The 10000-nt window shown below is 41.0% G+C and overlaps 2 non-coding genes across 2 annotated transcripts; both read right to left on the bottom strand.

Moving 5' to 3' along the window:
• Positions 1 to 134: 134 nt before the first annotated feature.
• TRNAL-UAG (transfer RNA leucine (anticodon UAG)) lies at positions 135 to 216 on the bottom strand. The gene has a single exon. It is a non-coding gene; the product is annotated as a tRNA-Leu (tRNA).
• A 1598-nt stretch (positions 217 to 1814) lies between these two features.
• TRNAL-AAG (transfer RNA leucine (anticodon AAG)) lies at positions 1815 to 1896 on the bottom strand. The gene has a single exon. It is a non-coding gene; the product is annotated as a tRNA-Leu (tRNA).
• Between the last annotated feature and the right edge of the window lie 8104 nt (positions 1897 to 10000).

Genomic DNA, 10000 nt, shown 5'->3' with positions numbered 1-10000 from the left:
AAAGGCCTTTTCTCATACAGTTTGTTCAGTTTCAGAAAAGGCCAAGAAGTCCATTTCTGAGCATCATCAAAAGCAACTTCTTCTGACCACTAAAATGTTCAGAAAGCAACTTGAGAGCTTTCAAAGTTGAAAACTGGCAGCAGTGGGATTCGAACCCACGCCTCCAAAGAGACTGGAGCCTAAATCCAGCGCCTTAGACCGCTCGGCCATGCTACCATGAAAAAGTAGATACATTTGGATCAAAATGACCAAGAGATTTCATAAAGAACATTTCTCCTGGCAAGAAGTCCTTTTCCTGAATTTGATTTAAAAAGAAGAATTGTTGCTGCATTCGAGCTGAATATTTAATGATAGCAGCAGAAGGCTGAAAATGCATTCCTCCAGTTAGAAAGGAAGCAAACGCAAGTGAGTTCAACAGTATTACCGCACTACTGCTTTTTCAGATGTTTCTAGGCTATTGAAGGCTTTGAAGTGTAAGATCGTGGAGTACGCCTAATGTCTACTTAGCTAGCGCATCAGGGTAGCTTAATCTGTGCCATAACATCTTGGGAATATTATCAAAAGCCTTTTCTCATACAGTTTGTTCAGTTTCAGAAAAGGCCAAGAAGTCCATTTCTGAGCATCATCAAAAGCAACTTCTTCTGACCACTAAAATGTTCAGAAAGCAACTTGAGAGCTTTCAAAGTTGAAAACTGGCAGCAGTGGGATTCGAACCCACGCCTCCAAAGAGACTGGAGCCTTAATCCAGCACCTTAGACCGCTCGGCCATGCTACCATGAAAAAGTGGATAATTTTGGATCAAAATGTCCAAGAGATTTCATAAAGAACATTTCTCCTGGCAAGAAATCCTTTTCCTGAATTTGATTTAAAAAGAAGAAGAATTGTTGCTGCATTCGAGCTGAATATTTAATGATGGCAGCAGAAGGCTGAAAATGCATTCCTCCAGTTAGAAAGGAAGCAAACGCAAGTGAGTTCAACAGTATTACCGCACTACTGCTTTTTCAGATGTTCCTAGGCTATTGAAGGCTTTGAAGTGCAAGATCGTGGAGTGCGCCTAATGTCTACTTAGCTAGCACATCAGGGTAGCTTAATCTGTGCCAAAACATCTTGGGAATATCATCAAAGGCCTTTTCTCATACAGTTTGTTCAGTTTCAGAAAAGGCCAAGAAGTCCATTTCTGAGCATCATCAAAAGCAAGTTCTTCTGACCACTAAAAGGTTTACCACGCATCTTGAGAGCTTTCAAAGTTCAAAACTGGCAGCAGTGGGATTCAAACCCACGCCTCCAAAGAGACTGGAGCCTAAATCCAGCGCCTTGGACCGCTCGGCCATGCTACCATGAAAAAGTAGATACAGTTGGATCAAAATGACCAAGAGATTTCATAAAGAACATTTCTCCTGGCAAGAAATCCTTTTCCTGAATTTGATTTAAAAAGAAGAATTGTTGCTGCATTCGAGCTGAATATTTAATCATAGCAGCAGAAGGCTGAAAATGCATTCCTCCAGTTAGAAAGGAAGCAAACGCAAGTGAGTTCAACAGTATTACCGCACTACTGCTTTTTCAGATGTTTCTAGGCTATTGAAGGCTTTGAAGTGCAAGATCGTGCAGTGCGCCTAATGTCTACTTAGCTAGCGCATCAGGGTAGCTTAATCTGTGCCATAACATCTTGGGAATATTATCAAAAGCCTTTTCTCATACAGTTTGTTCAGTTTCAGAAAAGGCCAAGAAGTCCATTTCTGAGCATCATCAAAAGCAAGTTCTTCTGACCACTAAAAGGTTTACCAAGCATCTTGAGAGCTTTCAAAGTTCAAAACTGGCAGCAGTGGGATTCGAACCCACGCCTCCAAAGAGACTGGAGCCTTAATCCAGCGCCTTAGACCGCTCGGCCATGCTACCATGAAAAAGTGGATAATTTTGGATCAAAATGTCCAAGACATTTCATAAAGAACATTTCTCCTGGCAAGAAATCCTTTTCCTGAATTTGATTTAAAAAGAAGAAGAATTGTTGCTGCATTCGAGCTGAGTATTTAATGATGGCAGCAGAAGGCTGAAAATGCATTCCTCCAGTTAGAAAGGAAGCAAACGCAAGTGAGTTCAACAGTATTACCGCACTACTGCTTTTTCAGATGTTCCTAGGCTATTGAAGGCTTTGAAGTGCAAGATCGTGGAGTGCGCCTAATGTCTACTTAGCTAGCACATCAGGGTAGCTTAATCTGTGCCAAAACATTTTGGGAATATCATCAAAGTCCTTTTCTCATGCAGTTTGTTCAGTTTCAGAAAAGGCCAAGAAGTCCATTTCTGAGCATCATCAAAAGCAACTTCTTCTGACCACTAAAAGGTTTACCAAGCATCTTGAGAGCTTTCAAAGTTCAAAACTGGCAGCAGTGGGATTCGAACCCACGCCTCCAAAGAGACTGGAGGCTTAATCCAGCGCCTTAGACCGCTCGGCCATGCTACCATGGAAAAGTGGATAATTTTGGATGAAAATGTCCAAGAGATTTCATAAAGAACATTTGTCCTGGCAAGAAGTCCTTTTCCAGTATTTGATTTAAAAAGAAGAATTATTGCTGCATTCGAGCTGAATATTTAATGATAGCAGCAGAAGGCTGAAAATGCATTCCTACAGTTAGAAAGGAAGCAAACGCAAGTGAGTTCAACAGTATTACCGCACTACTGCTTTTTCAGATGTTCCTAGGCTATTGATGGCTTTGAAGTGCAAGATCGTGGAGTACGCCTAATGTCTACTTAGCTAGCGCATCAGGGTAGCTTAATCTGTGCCATAACATCTTGGGAATATTATCAAAAGCCTTTTCTCATACAGTTTGTTCAGTTTCAGAAAAGGCCAAGAAGTCCATTTCTGAGCATCATCAAAAGCAACTTCTTCTGACCACTAAAATGTTCAGAAAGCAACTTGAGAGCTTTCAAAGTTGAAAACTGGCAGCAGTGGGAATCGAACCCACGGCTCCAAAGAGACTGGAGCCTTAATCCAGCGCCTTAGACCGCTCGGCTATGCTACCATGAAAAAGTGGATAATTTTGGATCAAAATGTCCAAGAGATTTCATAAAGAACATTTCTCCTGGCAAGAAGTCCTTTTCCAGTATTTGATTTAAAAAGAAGAATTGTTGCTGCATTCGAGCTGAATATTTAATGATGGCAGCAGAAGGCTGAAAATGCATTCCTCCAGTTAGAAAGGAAGCAAACGCAAGTGAGTTCAACAGTATTACCGCACTACTGCTTTTTCAGATGTTTCTAGGCTATTGAAGGCTTTGAAGTGCAAGATCGTGGAGTGCGCCTAATGTCTACTTAGCTAGCGCATCAGGGTAGCTTAATCTGTGCCATAACATCTTGGGAATATTATCAAAAGCCTTTTCTCATACAGTTTGTTCAGTTTCAGAAAAGGCCAAGAAGTCCATTTCTGAGCATCATCAAAAGCAACTTCTTCTGACCACTAAAAGGTTTACCAAGCATCTTGAGAGCTTTCAAAGTTCAAAACTGGCAGCAGTTGGATTCGAACCCACGCCTCCAAAGAGACTGGAGGCTTAATCCAGCGCCTTAGACCGCTCGGCCATGCTACCATGGAAAAGTGGATAATTTTGGATGAAAATGTCCAAGAGATTTCATAAAGAACATTTCTCCTGGCAAGAAATCCTTTTCCTGAATTTGATTTAAAAAGAAGAAGAATTGTTGCTGCATTCGAGCTGAATATTTAATGATGGCAGCAGAAGGCTGAAAATGCATTCCTCCAGTTAGAAAGGAAGCAAACGCAAGTGAGTTCAACAGTATTACCGCACTACTGCTTTTTCAGATGTTTCTAGGCTATTGAAGGCTTTGAAGTGCAAGATCGTGGAGTGCTCCTAATGTCTACTTAGCTAGCGCATCAGGGTAGCTTAATCTGTGCCATAACATCTTGGGAATATTATCAAAAGCCTTTTCTCATACAGTTTGTTCAGTTTCAGAAAAGGCCAAGAAGTCCATTTCTGAGCATCATCAAAAGCAACTTCTTCTGACCACTAAAATGTTCAGAAAGCAACTTGAGAGCTTTCAAAGTTGAAAACTGGCAGCAGTGGGATTCGAACCCACGCCTCCAAAGAGACTGGAGCCTTAAGCCAGCGCCTTAGACCGCTCGGCCATGCTACCATGAAAAAGTGGATAATTTTGGATCAAAATGTCCAAGAGATTTCATAAAGAACATTTCTCCTGGCAAGAAATCCTTTTCCTGAATTTGATTTAAAAAGAAGAATTGTTGCTGCATTCGAGCTGAATATTTAATGATAGCAGCAGAAGGCTGAAAATGCATTCCTCCAGTTAGAAAGGAAGCAAACGCAAGTGAGTTCAACAGTATTACCGCACTACTGCTTTTTCAGATGTTTCTAGGCTATTGAAGGCTTTGAAGTGCAAGATCGTGGAGTGTGCCTAATGTCTACTTAGCTAGCGCATCAGGGTAGCTTAATCTGTGCCAAAACATTTTGGGAATATCATCAAAAGCCTTTTCTCATACAGTTTGTTCAGTTTCAGAAAAGGCCAAGAAGTCCATTTCTGAGCATCATCAAAAGCAACTTCTTCTGACCACTAAAATGTTCAGAAAGCAACTTGAGAGCTTTCAAAGTTGAAAACTGGCAGCAGTGGGATTCAAACCCACGCCTCCAAAGAGACTGGAGCCTTAATCCAGCGCCTTAGACCGCTCGGCCATGCTACCATGAAAAAGTGGATAATTTTGGATCAAAATGTCCAAGAGATTTCATAAAGAACATTTCTCCTGGCAAGAAATCCTTTTCCAGAATTTGATTTAAAAAGAAGAATTGTTGCTGCATTCGAGCTGAATATTTAATGATGGCAGCAGAAGGCTGAAAATGCATTCCTCCAGTTAGAAAGGAAGCAAACGCAAGTGAGTTCAACAGTATTACCGCACTACTGCTTTTTCAGATGTTTCTAGGCTATTGAAGGCTTTGAAGTGCAAGATCGTGGAGTGCGCCTAATGTCTACTTAGCTAGCGCATCAGGGTAGCTTAATCTGTGCCATAACATCTTGGGAATATTATCAAAAGCCTTTTCTCATACAGTTTGTTCAGTTTCAGAAAAGGCCAAGAAGTCAATTTCTGAGCATCATCAAAAGCAACTTCTTCTGACCACTAAAAGGTTTACCAAGCATCTTGAGAGCTTTCAAAGTTCAAAACTGGCAGCAGTGGAATTCGAACCCACGCCTCCAAAGAGACTGGAGGCTTAATCCAGCGCCTTAGACCGCTCGGCCATGCTACCATGAAAAAGTGGATAATTTTGGATGAAAATGTCCAAGAGATTTCATAAAGAACATTTCTCCTGGCAAGAAATCCTTTTCCTGAATTTGATTTAAAAAGAAGAAGAATTGTTGCTGCATTCGAGCTGAATATTTAATGATGGCAGCAGAAGGCTGAAAATGCATTCCTCCAGTTAGAAAGGAAGCAAACGCAAGTGAGTTCAACAGTGTTACCGCACTACTGCTTTTTCAGATGTTTCTAGGCTATTGAAGGCTTTGAAGTGCAAGATCGTGGAGTGTGCCTAATGTCTACTTAGCTAGCGCATCAGGGTAGCTTAATCTGTGCCAAAACATTTTGGGAATATCATCAAAAGCCTTTTCTCATACAGTTTGTTCAGTTTCAGAAAAGGCCAAGAAGTCCATTTCTGAGCATCATCAAAAGCAACTTCTTCTGACCACTAAAATGTTCAGAAAGCAACTTGAGAGCTTTCAAAGTTGAAAACTGGCAGCAGTGGGATTCAAACCCACGCCTCCAAAGAGACTGGAGCCTTAATCCAGCGCCTTAGACCGCTCGGCCATGCTACCATGAAAAAGTGGATAATTTTGGATCAAAATGTCCAAGAGATTTCATAAAGAACATTTCTCCTGGCAAGAAATCCTTTTCCAGAATTTGATTTAAAAAGAAGAATTGTTGCTGCATTCGAGCTGAATATTTAATGATGGCAGCAGAAGGCTGAAAATGCATTCCTCCAGTTAGAAAGGAAGCAAACGCAAGTGAGTTCAACAGTATTACCGCACTACTGCTTTTTCAGATGTTTCTAGGCTATTGAAGGCTTTGAAGTGCAAGATCGTGCAATGCGCCTAATGTCTACTTAGCTAGCGCATCAGGGTAGCTTAATCTGTGCCATAACATCTTGGGAATATTATCAAAAGCCTTTTCTCATACAGTTTGTTCAGTTTCAGAAAAGGCCAAGAAGTCCATTTCTGAGCATCATCAAAAGCAAGTTCTTCTGACCACTAAAAGGTTTACCAAGCATCTTGAGAGCTTTCAAAGTTCAAAACTGGCAGCAGTTGGATTCGAACCCACGCCTCCAAAGAGACTGGAGCCTTAATCCAGCGCCTTAGACCGCTCGGCCATGCTACCATGGAAAAGTGGATAATTTTGGATGAAAATGTCCAAGAGATTTCATAAAGAACATTTCTCCTGGCAAGAAATCCTTTTCCTGAATTTGATTTAAAAAGAAGAAGAATTGTTGCTGCATTCGAGCTGAATATTTAATGATGGCAGCAGAAGGCTGAAAATGCATTCCTCCAGTTAGAAAGGAAGCAAACGCAAGTGAGTTCAACAGTATTACCGCACTACTGCTTTTTCAGATGTTTCTAGGCTATTGAAGGCTTTGAAGTGCAAGATCGTGGAGTGCTCCTAATGTCTACTTAGCTAGCGCATCAGGGTAGCTTAATCTGTGCCATAACATCTTGGGAATATTATCAAAAGCCTTTTCTCATACAGTTTGTTCAGTTTCAGAAAAGGCCAAGAAGTCCATTTCTGAGCATCATCAAAAGCAACTTCTTCTGACCACTAAAATGTTCAGAAAGCAACTTGAGAGCTTTCAAAGTTCAAAACTGGCAGCAGTGGAATTCGAACCCACGCCTCCAAAGAGACTGGAGGCTTAATCCAGCGCCTTAGACCGCTCGGCCATGCTACCATGAAAAAGTGGATAATTTTGGATGAAAATGTCCAAGAGATTTCATAAAGAACATTTCTCCTGGCAAGAAATCCTTTTCCTGAATTTGATTTAAAAAGAAGAAGAATTGTTGCTGCATTCGAGCTGAATATTTAATGATGGCAGCAGAAGGCTGAAAATGCATTCCTCCAGTTAGAAAGGAAGCAAACGCAAGTGAGTTCAACAGTGTTACCGCACTACTGCTTTTTCAGATGTTTCTAGGCAATTGAAGGCTTTGAAGTGCAAGATCGTGGAGTGTGCCTAATGTCTACTTAGCTAGCGCATCAGGGTAGCTTAATCTGTGCCAAAACATTTTGGGAATATCATCAAAAGCCTTTTCTCATACAGTTTGTTCAGTTTCAGAAAAGGCCAAGAAGTCCATTTCTGAGCATCATCAAAAGCAACTTCTTCTGACCACTAAAATGTTCAGAAAGCAACTTGAGAGCTTTCAAAGTTGAAAACTGGCAGCAGTGGGATTCAAACCCACGCCTCCAAAGAGACTGGAGCCTTAATCCAGCGCCTTAGACCGCTCGGCCATGCTACCATGAAAAAGTGGATAATTTTGGATCAAAATGTCCAAGAGATTTCATAAAGAACATTTCTCCTGGCAAGAAATCCTTTTCCAGAATTTGATTTAAAAAGAAGAATTGTTGCTGCATTCGAGCTGAATATTTAATGATGGCAGCAGAAGGCTGAAAATGCATTCCTCCAGTTAGAAAGGAAGCAAACGCAAGTGAGTTCAACAGTATTACCGCACTACTGCTTTTTCAGATGTTTCTAGGCTATTGAAGGCTTTGAAGTGCAAGATCGTGCAGTGCGCCTAATGTCTACTTAGCTAGCGCATCAGGGTAGCTTAATCTGTGCCATAACATCTTGGGAATATTATCAAAAGCCTTTTCTCATACAGTTTGTTCAGTTTCAGAAAAGGCCAAGAAGTCCATTTCTGAGCATCATCAAAAGCAAGTTCTTCTGACCACTAAAAGGTTTACCAAGCATCTTGAGAGCTTTCAAAGTTCAAAACTGGCAGCAGTTGGATTCGAACCCACGCCTCCAAAGAGACTGGAGGCTTAATCCAGCGCCTTAGACCGCTCGGCCATGCTACCATGGAAAAGTGGATAATTTTGGATGAAAATGTCCAAGAGATTTCATAAAGAACATTTCTCCTGGCAAGAAATCCTTTTCCTGAATTTGATTTAAAAAGAAGAAGAATTGTTGCTGCATTCGAGCTGAATATTTAATGATGGCAGCAGAAGGCTGAAAATGCATTCCTCCAGTTAGAAAGGAAGCAAACGCAAGTGAGTTCAACAGTATTACCGCACTACTGCTTTTTCAGATGTTTCTAGGCTATTGAAGGCTTTGAAGTGCAAGATCGTGGAGTGCTCCTAATGTCTACTTAGCTAGCGCATCAGGGTAGCTTAATCTGTGCCATAACATCTTGGGAATATTATCAAAAGCCTTTTCTCATACAGTTTGTTCAGTTTCAGAAAAGGCCAAGAAGTCCATTTCTGAGCATCATCAAAAGCAACTTCTTCTGACCACTAAAATGTTCAGAAAGCAACTTGAGAGCTTTCAAAGTTGAAAACTGGCAGCAGTGGGATTCGAACCCACGCCTCCAAAGAGACTGGAGCCTTAAGCCAGTGCCTTAGACCGCTCGGCCATGCTACCATGAAAAAGTGGATAATTTTGGATCAAAATGTCCAAGAGATTTCATAAAGAACATTTCTCCTGGCAAGAAATCCTTTTCCTGAATTTGATTTAAAAAGAAGAATTGTTGCTGCATTCGAGCTGAATATTTAATGATAGCAGCAGAAGGCTGAAAATGCATTCCTCCAGTTAGAAAGGAAGCAAACGCAAGTGAGTTCAACAGTATTACCGCACTACTGCTTTTTCAGATGTTTCTAGGCTATTGAAGGCTTTGAAGTGCAAGATCGTGGAGTGTGCCTAATGTCTACTTAGCTAGCGCATCAGGGTAGCTTAATCTGTGCCAAAACATTTTGGGAATATCATCAAAAGCCTTTTCTCATACAGTTTGTTCAGTTTCAGAAAAGGCCAAGAAGTCCATTTCTGAGCATCATCAAAAGCAACTTCTTCTGACCACTAAAATGTTCAGAAAGCAACTTGAGAGCTTTCAAAGTTAAAAACTGGCAGCAGTGGGATTCAAACCCACGCCTCCAAAGAGACTGGAGCCTTAATCCAGCGCCTTAGACCGCTCGGCCATGCTACCATGAAAAAGTGGATAATTTTGGATCAAAATGTCCAAGAGATTTCATAAAGAACATTTCTCCTGGCAAGAAATCCTTTTCCAGAATTTGATTTAAAAAGAAGAATTGTTGCTGCATTCGAGCTGAATATTTAATGATGGCAGCAGAAGGCTGAAAATGCATTCCTCCAGTTAGAAAGGAAGCAAACGCAAGTGAGTTCAACAGTATTACCGCACTACTGCTTTTTCAGATGTTTCTAGGCTATTGAAGGCTTTGAAGTGCAAGATCGTGGAGTGCGCCTAATGTCTACTTAGCTAGCGCATCAGGGTAGCTTAATCTGTGCCATAACATCTTGGGAATATTATCAAAAGCCTTTTCTCATACAGTTTGTTCAGTTTCAGAAAAGGCCAAGAAGTCAATTTCTGAGCATCATCAAAAGCAACTTCTTCTGACCACTAAAAGGTTTACCAAGCATCTTGAGAGCTTTCAAAGTTCAAAACTGGCAGCAGTGGAATTCGAACCCACGCCTCCAAAGAGACTGGAGGCTTAATCCAGCGCCTTAGACCGCTCGGCCATGCTACCATGAAAAAGTGGATAATTTTGGATGAAAATGTCCAAGAGATTTCATAAAGAACATTTCTCCTGGCAAGAAATCCTTTTCCTGAATTTGATTTAAAAAGAAGAAGAATTGTTGCTGCATTCGAGCTGAATATTTAATGATGGCAGCAGAAGGCTGAAAATGCATTCCTCCAGTTAGAAAGGAAGCAAACGCAAGTGAGTTCAACAGTGTTACCGCACTACTGCTTTTTCAGATGTTTCTAGGCTATTGAAGGCTTTGAAGT

The sequence above is a fragment of the Eleutherodactylus coqui genome, chromosome 13 (assembly GCF_035609145.1).
Source record: "Eleutherodactylus coqui strain aEleCoq1 chromosome 13, aEleCoq1.hap1, whole genome shotgun sequence".
Taxonomy (NCBI): Eukaryota; Metazoa; Chordata; class Amphibia; order Anura; family Eleutherodactylidae; genus Eleutherodactylus; species Eleutherodactylus coqui.
Note: the sequence above shows the minus strand (reverse complement) of the source record. Positions and strands in the feature narration are given on the sequence as shown.